General features: G+C 38.8%; 1 pseudogene; it reads left to right on the forward strand.

The window, feature by feature from the left end:
• The first annotated feature begins 1,237 nt into the window (after positions 1 to 1,237).
• LOC147426481 (uncharacterized) lies at positions 1,238 to 1,710 on the forward strand (annotated as a pseudogene).
• Positions 1,711 to 12,866: the final 11,156 nt, after the last annotated feature.

Below are 12,866 nucleotides of genomic sequence, written 5' to 3' on the forward strand. Positions count from 1 at the left end.
CAGCTTGATCAGATAAAATATATTTGAAAACACATCAAGTAGTGTATTTGTGGTTATTTTAAAGCACAAAAAGGATTTGTACAAATGCTTAAGTGGGGAATTAGTATAAATTAGATATAGTTGGACTACATTAGTAAGACTTGGAAGGCTTAGTCATTTTTGGTACGTTTATCGGAAACGACTGGCTAATAGAGCTATGGGGCACCCCTGTGCATAGACTTTGCATACCGATCGTACTTTGGGGTAGACCTAGAGCCCTAGAGCAAGATATTAAATCATATTATAATTGAATTTTATTGAGCGACAACACATAAAAACATTTCTATGGGGTCCTTGTAACTTAAAGAGCCGTGGATATTTGGTAGTGAGCGACAATCAGGAATAACAAAGTGTACGAGTGTCCTTGGAACTTAGGTTTTCCTAGTTAGGTCTTTCCTACTCTGAGATGGTAAATTGTTTCAATATGACAATAGAGGAAGAATTAACCATGTACAACCAATCTGAACTTGCTAAGGAATTGAGATCTAAGGTTGAATCTTTACAAAACCAATTAAGTGCAGAACGTGAAATAGCAAAAGTGTCAGTGATACATACAATGAAGAAAATAACTATATTAGAATTAGAGAAGGGAGATGCTCCATTGAAAACTAAACATAATAAAGAGTAAGCAATGTCAGCAAATCACTTTATTCAATATGATATGCTCCAATTAAAGGAACACATAGGAGAGATTTGTCTGATTTTAGAAGAAGAACGTAGATCTCATGCTCGAGAAGTGGAAATTATGAGCAAGTATATTAGGGAAATGAAAGAGGAGTTTAATGAGTATAAGCAGCTTAGATTGGGGTCCCAAATCCTTTGCAATGATGAGAAGCCATATGAGAGTGAAACTGTAATGTCCAAAGTTAATAGTGATCATTGTACTTGTAATACTAGCAAATCCATCAATAACGATGTAGATACTTCTGTTGAGAATCCGTGTTTCCTAGGAGATGCGTGCAGAGAGGAAAGAGAGCTACTGGATGATAGCATATCTACATTGATAGATATCAAGAAAAGACAAGCCTTGTTAGAAGTGCGTCTTGATAGGGAGCATTTACAAATATTTTAGCAAATTTATTCTGAAACTTTAGTACCCTATGAAATAACTGGTTTGTGTTATAGTGAAGAAGAGAGATGTATTTTTCTTTTGGTGGAATATAGCATAGAAAGTATAGTTGCTTGTAAGGATATACGTATGAAGCACTTTGCATATGAGAACCTTCATATTGAAATTATGTTAGGTTCTTCTACTTTTGAGACTAGTGCTTGTGAGCAACAAAATCTAGAAAAAGCATTAGCATTGAATGAGTTTGAGAAACCAATAGAACAACACATTGAACATGTTAGTGATGATGATGACGAGCTTAAGAGATATAAACATGAATTTCTATTGCATGTGATCATTTTGGGGAGTGAGATAATTAGGCAATGCATTGCATATGTGCAAGAGGGGGACAAAGCCGAGAGAGTAGAGGACGATAGTATACCTAGGAGACATAATGTGCAAACAAGATTTCACATAGACCCTATAAAAGAGTGGATAGAAACTAGGGATAGTAAAATCTATGAAAAGAGGCAAACTGGGCATAAATACTATGGTGTGATAGGACATATTGCAAAGTTTGTGGAAATAGGGAATTACTAAACTATACCATCTTAGCTCAATGATGAGGGAATCATAGGAGAGAGTAAGTAGTGACTGTTTGATCTAGAAAAATGAAAAATACACAAAATATTTTCTTGTTTGTAATAAAGAATAGCTAGCTTGTTTTTAATTGAGATACTCATAATTACGGAGATGTCATTTCATGTAACATGGATAGTGAGTGTGAGTTCTAATGTACTGTCATTTATGTGTAGATATTTGGGCTACACTGAGGAGTCTTTGTTGTTTCTATTTGGATGTTTAGTGAGTTTATGTGCATGCAAAATAAATAAGAATCCATGTTTTTATAAAAGTTGATTAAATGGTTAAGTTATCAAGTGAGGAGAGAAGTTAAGAAAGATCGTGAGCTAGAGGGAGAGTGAAAAGTGACTAAAAGTAGGAGTGAGTAAGTGTGACTTGAGTGGTGTGAGATAAGATATAGTTGAGGAGAGGGTTCCTTGTTTATCCTTGCTCACATGCGAGTCGTTTACATTCAATTGTAGTAAGAATGATGGCTTTCAGTGAAATTCAAACATATTTGGCAAAACTTTGGTGTTTGACTAATAGAAATTTTGCAAAATTGTCCATGAGAGTCGGTAGAATGAGAAAAAAAATCAATGTGTAATTCTATGTCCATTGAAATGAATGTAAAGAAATTGACGTAGTAGATGCCATGTCTAGTGTGTTCTGTGTTTTAAAATTGTAGTGCATTTTTATGGTGAAGGATATATTAGTGTTTAGGAGATAAAGAAGTGCATAAGAGTGTAGAGTTTGAGATCATTCTGGAAGTTAAAGGGTGTAAAGTGAAAAGTTAGCAAAGTGGAAAGATGTTAGAGAAGTGGGATATGTTTATAGAGAAGTTAGCAAGCCAAGAGATGCTTGAGAGTTAGATGTGTTAAGGACCCAAGAGATGATCGAGAAGTAGAGTAGAGAAGCTAGAGAAGTGAGATGTTTGAGAGATATAAGGGAGATATTTTCCGAGAGGTATGAGATGTTTGAGAGTTAGAAATTATAATTTTTTTAGAGATACTGGGTTTGAGAGGAAGTTTGGAGATGTTAGTTTACCATTGTTTGTGGTGTTAGTTTCAAAGCAAAGAGATGTAATTTTTTTTCTAAGTGCTCATAAATACAATGCACTTGAGTAAAGAGATATTAAAATCCCTAGCTATTTGGAGATAAATATTTGAGTGAGCTATTTTTTTGAGGGCGATGTTAGTTTAAAACCGATGAGTGATAAATATGTTTGGGATGATTTGTATGCTCTAGGGAAATTGTGAGATGAATCCAAATGAGATGAATGATAATCATGCAATGGAAAAATATTATTGATTGTACCACATAATGCTACCTTATTTGCATATACATATTGGTTTTGCAAAAGAATGAATTTTTCTTTTAAAAATGTGCATAGTGAATAAGGCATTGTACACGTAGGACACTGCAACTTTTTGTTAGAAAGTAGGTGTTTGTAACATGTATGTATGCTTGAGACCCATAGCACAACGAGAAAAACATGAATGCATGGTGGATAGGGGATGACAGGCATGTAGGGAGTTGTAGATTTTGGGTAAAAGTAGGTTTTTATACCTCGTATAGATCCCTTTGACTAGGACATGTTCTACGAGTAGGATTTTGAAGCTTTTACTAAGAGTAGGCAACTAGACAATGTATGGAAGCCTATAGTCTAGCATGTAGCACCTTCTGGTGTAGCCAATACACCTGCATTATTTTTTCATATGTTTGTGAGAGACACTGATGATGACACCAAGGGGGAGATGGGCTTTGAACTACCCTAGCCTTGCATACACAAGTGGAAAAACATCATAAAATCACAAAAATCCAAACAAATAAAAAAAATAACAAAATCCAAAAGAAACATTTTCTTTCATGCTTGTTTTTTTATTTTATTAAAAAATAAACACTAAAAACACAAAAACAATCAGATAAGCAAAACAAAGCAAAAAAACAACAATAAAAAATTAGGGGAGTGTAATCTAACCTTTTTGCAATTTCAAACGAAGGGTAGTAGCTATTGCGACGTGAGAAGACGCCATGTCCAAGCTATATCTAGGGATGCAATTATTCAACCAAGCGTGTTCAAGAAGACTAAATAGGTGGTCTACTTGCCAGTTGTCATTATAAATGTTTAAAAAGTTGTATCATTTTTTGCTTGATGCAAGAGGATTGTCAGTGACAAGTTAATACTCTACTATTTATAGTCCTAATAAACTTGCTAGACTAGGGGGTTTATATATTTTCATTAACTTTCCTTTATTTAGACCTATTAATCACCTATTTGTGACCAAGGTGATTAGTGGCCGAGAGTGGTAGTTTGGGTGATTGTTTAATAGAGTCAATGTAGCTAATCTAGTTATGGAAATATATTTATGCTCTTAATGCTTAGAAGTGATGTAGGTCTCTATAGTTTGGGAGTATAGACCTTTAAACCCTAGATTATGAGAAATATTATAGATACTTTACATTAGTGATGAGCCAAAGGGGGGTAAAGAAAAACTTTATGTTATATGTTGTGCGATCGTTGCCATACAAGCTTCGTAGGCGCGTGGGTCTTCTCTATCTCTAGTGTCAAAGCCACAAGCCGCATCCAGGTTTTGTACAGGATGGAAGTGTAAAGTGCTAATAATTCTTGCTCAATGTTCGCAGTGAAAGTAGAATGTGTGCAAAAAAAGCAATCAAATCCGACGTGACTTGCTAAAAAAAGAACAAACAAAAGCAAGAAAAAAGAATGTATGAAAAAAACAATTAAAAAATTGGGAATTCAAAAGAAGGAAAATAAATTAAAGGTGATGACTTCCACTTAGTTGTGACCTCTATAGAGATTTATCACCATGGAAGGGGATTGTTCTTGCTATTAAATAATAATAAGTTTATTATCTGGCAATGGGAAAGTTTTGATTAACTGATCACCTTATTATTCATTTTTTATTGCTATTGATGAGGTTTGGGTTGGTGATTGGTAGTTCTTTATAAATGTTTGTCAGTGAGGGTATATACATTTTCTAGTGTTAGTTGGTTTATATCACTATGTTTAGTGTTTATTAGTTTGTCACTGATTAAAGACTGATTGATTGATAGCTATTACAAAATGTAATCTTTTTTATATTTTATAACAAGTTAGAACAACCATACTACAATGCAATGTAAAATATGTTTCAGGATGTTGTGCTCACGAGGACGTTCGCATTTGAGGAGAGGAGAAAGTTATTTTTTAAAAGTAGTTGTGAAGTGTAGCTGCAGAGCTAGGGAGTTGCAGTAATGAAGTGTATCATATATTTTTGGTTGTCTAGGATGACTTCACATTCCAGTGGGCGAGGAATGTAGACCTCTCAATATTTTGACATTTTGTACCAAACTCGGGTTTATTTGGGATTATGCATGGGCATGTTAGGAGCATTTGCATATAAAATCATTGCATAAGTACGTTTGCTCATCATAATTTTATGTCTACTACATAGAAATGACTATCAAGTCCTATGATTTATGTCAGTGGGATCTTTAAAATTATTACGTTAGTATGTTAAGCTAGATTTTATAAGTCAGTCAATAAAAATATGTATGGGTAGTGGGTTGTGGTAAGAGTTGGTGTTATGGATTGGTGTTAGTTGGTATAGCGAGTCTAGTTTAGAACATAGCTCACGCCTGATAATTAGTGCAATCTTCCAAATTAGCATCTCATTAATGTGGAAAATTGACCGATCCTTAATATCTCATACATCATTAACGATCAAAGTTTAGTAAATACGTCATATTGAGAGGGGGAAAGTTGTTGAAAGCAAATAGATCATGATGCTTTGCCTGACGATGACAAAGAGGGGCTTGCTACCTAGGCTTGCTTGCTCGTTATCTCATTAACTCAAGAGAATCAAAATCCGAAGGTGTTAATGAGGTTTTGAAGGCCAAGTTAATGGCAAATTGAGTAGTACTAGATTTGGTTTAAAACTAGACGGATTGGATATTTGAGGATTGTCCCTACGAACTTAAAAACCCTTTTGAAGGTGGGAACAAGGTCTTTATAGACCATATGAGATTGGAAGATTTTTTTAAAATTAAAAAAAAACGTTTCTGGTTTGCAAGTCAGAATCGACGCAAGGGGAGAAGCTGCCGAAGGCGAGGGTCATTAGAGAGGAGACTGAGAGGGCACTGTAGAGGGTGCGAGTGAGTAAGGGAGAGGGAGCCCATGAGGGCTAACCTCTGTGTGTCTAAGTGTTTCTGTGTGTGTGCTCCCCACAAGAAGATTTAGAAATTTTCTTATGTAGGAAAACGGAGTCTTTTCCAGTGTTTTTCATACTATGAATAACATCATGAGCTTCTGCTCAAGAGGTGCCGCATACCTAGCTAGGTACGATTGGGGGTAGGGGACCACCAGCCCCCCCCCCCCCGGGCCGGCGTCCCTTGCCCCCAATGGTACCTAGCTAGGTATGCGGCGCCTCCCTCACAGAAGCTCGTGATGTTGAGGTAAGTCACAATGTGGGAATTATTGTGAGAATTTGTCCAAAACTTCTTGTGCCCTTGAGGAGAGAGTACAAAGAGTGTTTTCTATCTGTAGTGCAGAAGAGGAGAGAGGAGGTCGCCTGTAGATGAAGAATAGAGTGATAAAGAGAGATTTTGTTGCTACTGTAGCGTAAAGAAGAGAAACTTTTAGGCAAGTAGAAGGCCAAGTGGAAGGTGACGTAGAAAGCAGAGAGAGAGACCGACAACGTGCTGTAACACTACTAAGAGAGTTAGAGAGAGGGCGATATCCAATGGCCTGTGTGTGTGTGTGTGTGAGTGTTGGAGTTAGAGAGTTAACAATTCAGGTTTTTCTTTGTGTATGTTATTGCTGGTGTTAATAGCCAGAAAGGGGAGAGAGATTACAATTACCTTGGGGGATTGTAGTGAGTAAGAGAAAGAGAGAACTAGCTATGTCCTCTGTGTAATGCCATAGTTAGAGAGAGAAAGAGTCTCTCTCTAGTGAAAAAGTTAGAGTGAGATAGAGAGGGCAAAAAGAAGACGTGGCAAAAGGACGAATTGGATATTGTGATCTACAACTATACGAGCGTCATCGGTGATGGAAAGCATTCTGAAGCATAATCGGTTAGCTGAAAATGGTGTAAATTAAATCACAATAATAATATTTGTTTTTTTTTAATATATATCACAATTAAAGAAATCAAAATCATGAGAAAAATATCCTTCCAAAATATTAAAAACATTAAAATAAGTTGTTCATGCATTAAATTCACAACGAAATGAAAATTTGATTAGTTAAAAGTTCATTTGCATTTAAATTGTATGTTGGAAAACAAAATATCTTGCATAGTTTTGCATATTTAATAGCATGTCTAATGGGAAAACTTGAGAAATTTATATTTGAAAAATTTTAGTAGAAATTTACAAGCTTTTATCACTACATTGGTGTCCTGAGTTAAAATGATAAAAAAATTCTAAACGATTTTAGAGTAGAGAGATAAAATAAAGTAATCTGTCAAGTGATTATTATATTTTAGTGAAATTAAAACGATATTATAGTTAAAGTGAATCATAAACTGGAAAATTAATGAAAGTTTTACTTAGACAATGCTTGATGGGATAAAATATACTTGAAAACACATTAAATAGTGTATTTGTGGTTGTTTTAAAGCATAAAAAGGATTTGCACAAACGCATAAGTGGGAAATTATTAGTTGGACTACATTAGTAACACTTGGAAGGCTTAATCAGAGAGCAACAACTTCTTTTGCGCTTTGGTGTGCCTGTGCATAAAACTTCTCCTTCTGTTCTAGGGCTAGCTGATTTGTCATAAAATCTAATATCTAACCAACCCAAATGATTTTCTCATATTAAATTGATCACTTAATGTGGGAGAATAAACGGGAACAAGTGTTAAGATATAGATATGTGCTTATAGATCTATCTCAACACGGGGCCAATGGTAAAGGGGCCCAAAAGGGAGATGGTCTATCAAAGAGCAAGGCTAACCAATGGAGCATAAGACCTTAGAGTTAGCTTCATTGAAGACCTCCAATAAATGTGTGTAAAAGTCCTTTGACCTTAGGTAAGCTAGGGCTGAGCTTGAGGTGGGAACCCGGCCCAAGCTCGAGGTGCTTGTCCTGCTTGAGGTGCTTGTCGTGCTTGAGGTGTTTGTCATGCTTGAGGTGCTTGATTAAGATGCTTGAGGTGCTTGACTGGCTCCATGCTTGAGGTGCTTGACTTGCTGCATGATTAAGGTACTTGAGGTGCCTTGAGAAGCTTGCCTGAGATGCTTGTGGGAACACCCCCTAGTTCAAGTGCTTTGTCATGCTTGGTGAGTAAGGTGCTTGATCACCTAAAGTCAAAAGCATTCCTACAAGAGGGGGGGCGAGCCCTTTTCCTAGGGGCTAGAGAGAGAACACCCACTCACACACACAAGGGAAGCCCCAACTTGAAGAGGCAGCAAGGACACATGTCAGACCCCTACCCATGTTACCTTCATGTGTTGCTTGAAGCCTATTGGCTAGGCTTCAAAGGGGTCCAATGATAAATTACATGAATTATCTAATTGTTTTAGCATTTATCAAGTCCTCTCTCTCAAAGGGGAAAGGGGGACACTTGTCCCAAGGCTACCCATGTTGCTTGTAATGGCTCCTGCTTGTGATTGGATAGGCCTGGAGGGGTCCAATGAGCTTCAAGCATGAGCTACAAGGGGGGGTCGACCCAAGCAAGCTAGGGGGGTGCCTAGGGGGTATACTCACCCACACACACTCACAAGCACTCTCATTGTGTACTATGCAAAGTGCAAGAGCTCCCTCTCCTTCTCCAAGCAAGTAGAGGTTGAGAGCCTACACCAACACTCTTGGCTATGGAGTGCAAATCCAACCAAGAGCCATGCTTCAATGCTTAAGCTTGACATCTCCTTCTTCTTCATTACTATGCTATTATGTATGCTAGCAACAAGAGTATGATAAGTGAGGAACTAGTTCTTTCTCCTATGAAATGTTTCTTCTTCCTCTTCCCTACCCTCATTCCCTGCTAGCTCTCTCCACCTTCGAAGGTGTTTGAGGTCTTGGGACTGAGGCTTGGGACAATTAAAGCTTTCTTCAAGTTCATGTTATGCTATGATTGTGATGCATGAAGCTTTCCATCTTCATTGCATCACCTAGGTCACAAGGAACACAAAGAATGTATTGTAACAAGTCTCTCTTAATGGGAGAAATCATAATACAAATGCCTATTGGAGGGGGGACCGGCTCCACATAAATCCGGTCCTCAACTGTTGTCATGTTCTCTAAATTCTCTCTCTTGCAAAAGTATTGTTCATGCCAAGTTAACTAATTGCTATGATTATGTTGCTATCTTCAATTATGTCTACCCGCTATGCTCACAAAGTTATTTCTCGAAAGTATTCTCATTAATTTCCGCTATTCTCAAGTTGAATAGGCGAATTCCATTACATGATTGCTGCGTGTATTGCTCTTTTGGGTCTCCCTTGTCGTCCCCTCTTTTTCATAGAGTTCTTTAAACCCGCTTTCCTCTACTTAGATGTGAGCGAGCTGGGCATCCCTTCTTCTCAAATCCTCGAGTAGATCAGTGTTTGTAGTGGTGAGTTTGACATTTTCTTTCTTGAGTTTCTCTACGTGCTTTTGGGAGCTCATGATTGTTAGGCTTACTAGCTTGTTGTATAGCTTATTTTGCTCAACTAGCATGGTTTTCTTGATCATTTCCTTTTCCAGCTCCTCAGCAAGCTTCCTGATGAGAGCAGCATGCCTGAGATTTGACATGGGTGTGCTTGTTGCCATTGCAGGGTAGTGTTGGCTCGTCTTCTTTGCTAAGCTCCAGAGGTGTAGTTGAGGGGCTTGTCTTGATGGTGATCAGCCTTGGCTCCTCAGCCCGTGCAGGTTTCCTCTCACTTTTGGTCTTGTGCACCTGGAAAGGGATGATGGATATGAGTATTGGCCGGCACACTATCCGCTTTTCTACAATCTTCAAAATCTATATAACCTTCTTTTTCTCTTTGTCTTCCACTTGTGTAGGAGGTAAGTCCTCCATCATCGGGTTTTCTTGCTCTTTTCCCAAGCCCTCAAGCGACTTGTCCCCCTAAATTACATGTTCATTTTTAGATTTTTCTACATGTGATCCTTCCATCATTGGGTTTTCTTGCATTTTTTTAGCAAGCCCTTAGGTTGGATATTTGCGATCGTTTCTGCTAATAGCTCTATCTTTGTCTTGACAGCCTCTTGGGATTCCTTGATAGTGTAGTTTTCCTTGAGAAAATCTTTGCTTCTGGGTCAAAGGGAGGCAGATCCACGAGGGGAGGCTCCTCCTCTTGCCCTTGCTCCTAGACCATGGCTTTGTTCTACGCTTCAGGTGCTGGTAGTCCTTGGTCTTGGCCCTTGTTGGCTTCACCTTTTGCTCTTCCATCTTTTCTTCCAGTGCTACAAGAATCTCCATTAGCTGTTCAGGGTCCGTAGGGACGTGAGAAACTGCTTGGTGATGATCAAGGCGTCTTTTGGTGCACTGTTCTCTTGCTGCCTTGTTAGCTTTCTTCACGTCTTCTTTCTCAACTGTAGCGTCCTCTGGTCGCTTGGTTGTCTAGCTGGTTTGGCCCCTGATCTTATTTCTTATTATGGCTGTCAAGCTATGAGCTTGCACTTCTCTTTTGTGTTTCTCGGCTTTTCGTTGAGTTTGGGCGGATTATCTGTCTTTTCTTTTGATCTTCCCCGGCCTTGGCCTCAAGCTCCTCTTGCTCCTTGCATTTTTGTTCCGTGTGAGCGATCCTTTGCTCAAGTTGAATCCTCGACCATCTCTCTTTTTTTGGCACTCGGATCTCCATGTTGGTTTCCGAGTCCACATTCTCTAAACTGGTGGCTCCTTTGTCTCTCATGTACTCAGGCTGTGTGGTTCTCCTTTCTTGGTTGTTTGGGTGTCACTACAAGTGTGGGTCATCCCTTGCTCATTGGTCTTCGCATGATGTCAGACCACTCTGCAAATGTTGGTGCCTCTTGCAGTAAATCAAACTCTCTTACTAGGTATGCAACTATCTTTGTTAGCAATTTTGCCCCTCCAAGGTGCGGTACGCCTGTCTTCTTTTCCCATTGTCTGCGTTTTGCTGTAGCCATGATTCTATCAAAGGCCCATTTGGCCACATCGATTATTGAGAACTGTGATGCACCTGGAAACTCTCCTTGTCTTCAAGCTTGTAGATAGTGCGTACCCTTATCTTCTTGGAAGTGTTTAATTTTGTAGCAATCAAATGACAAAAATCCCAATTTAGATGGACAATTTTCAGATGTCGGCTATTTGTGCATTAAGTTCCCTCCCAATTAGTTTGGTCACTAACTTGAGGTCAGAGTGTCCAAATTTGGCATGTGAGGTGTCATTGGGATCCTCTTGGCAAGGGCTATCCATTGGTACCATTTTGTCTAAAAAATATCCATATGTGTCATATGGAGATGGTGTTTGCACAATTTGGTTATGCTTGTCTTCCTCTATCCAACCATGCCTTGCTTGACCAATTTGGATCACCAAATCTCTATTTTTAGGAAAAAAAGGATCTTGGCCCTTTAGTTTTTGATCCTGGGTGATCAACTATTATCTGACATATATTTTTGTGATTTCAAGCCTATAAATGGGCTTTCCTCATCATTTTGGGTCTAGGGACTACCCACTTGTTAAGGTTTGGGTGTCATTTTCACTTGCAAATGCCTAGGTTGGGCTTTGTGGCACCAACCACGATAGATGTCACTTCTGACCATTCAACATGGAATTGGTACCAACTGGTTCCTCTTGATGTGTAGACTCCTTGTATGCTTTGCTTGTCCCATTTGGTCCACTGAAATGATCATATGACACTATTTCTTGTTTCCTGCAATCTGTTTTGCACAAAGTGACCCTATATGGCATTTTGATGAGGTCCATCTTGGTTGTCAAGCTCCCTATGGTGGTTTCTGAGTTATTCAAAGGTTGCCACATAGCTTTAGCGCTTTTGGTCACTTGGTAGGAAGTCATTTGATGAAAAACGCGCTTAAGATGCACAATTTGCCTTGATTAGAGTTTTATGGCAGTTTTTGGCAATTTTCATATGGCATTGGCTTCCTTTGGGTGTCTCCAAGCTTATGGCGGAAAAATTCTGGAATTGCTCCTTGGTTTGCCCTAGTTTTGGCCATTTTCCAATAGTTTCTCTTGAAATCTCCTAGACTTGTGCTATCTGGACTTTTGGTGGTCCATTTAATGATTTCTAAGCATGGGAGACCCGCACAAGGCATAGGGATTGTCATAATAACTAATATCTAATATCTAATTCTCCTAAATGATTTTCTCATGTTAAATTGATCATTTAATTGGGGAAGTGCCAAGGGAGAAAAAGCTAGAATATTGGTTAAGCTGGCAGACCGGACGCAGTAGGGATCCAAAGGAGGGAAAATAGGGATCCAAAAGGGGGCGGGCATCTATGGTTCAGCCCCTTAAGACTTCCAAAATGCTAAGGTTCTAAAATTCAAAGGTTGTGTCCAAAGGTCAAAAGCCTAGGAAAATTGGATGCTTTGTGTGTGCTCAAAAAGTCTTCATGCATCCTGCATAGGAGGGGGTGAGCCCTAGAAGTAGGAGATGAGAAAGAAAAACACACACACACACACACACACACACACACACACACACACACACACACACACTCACAAGCTCCTTTACACAAAGGGAAAGAGGGACACATGTCAGCTCCCTAGCCCAGATGCCCACAAGGTGTACTAAATCCTATTGGATGGCCATGGATGTGGATCAATGAGAATTAGGCTAGAGTAAATCTAGTTTAATTAATTTAAAAAAACTTAATAAAAGAACCAATAAGAATTGAGCTCTCTAGAAGACTATTGGACAGTCTCCCAAGGGGTCCAATGAGCATTCAGTAGCCCAATGGCTTGCCTGATTCCTATTGGCCAGGAGACAAAGGGGTCCAATGAGAGTTTAGTTGCATTAATTGATTACCTAAAGCTCTCACAAAAGGGGAAAGGGGGACACATGTTGGAAGGCTATCACTTATGCTACTTAAATTTCATTGGCTAAGCCTATCACTTAGGCTATCACTTATGCTACTTAAATTTCATTGGCTAAGCCTGGCATGGGCTAATAGGGTGTGAGCATGAGCAAATAGCAAGAGGGGTAGACCAAGAGAGAGAGGGGGCTGATTTTTCAAAGGCATTATTGCATG

Source organism: Adiantum capillus-veneris, chromosome 24 (genome assembly GCF_014529385.1).
Source record: "Adiantum capillus-veneris isolate H3 chromosome 24, ASM1452938v2, whole genome shotgun sequence".
Classification (NCBI taxonomy): domain Eukaryota; kingdom Viridiplantae; phylum Streptophyta; class Polypodiopsida; order Polypodiales; family Pteridaceae; genus Adiantum; species Adiantum capillus-veneris.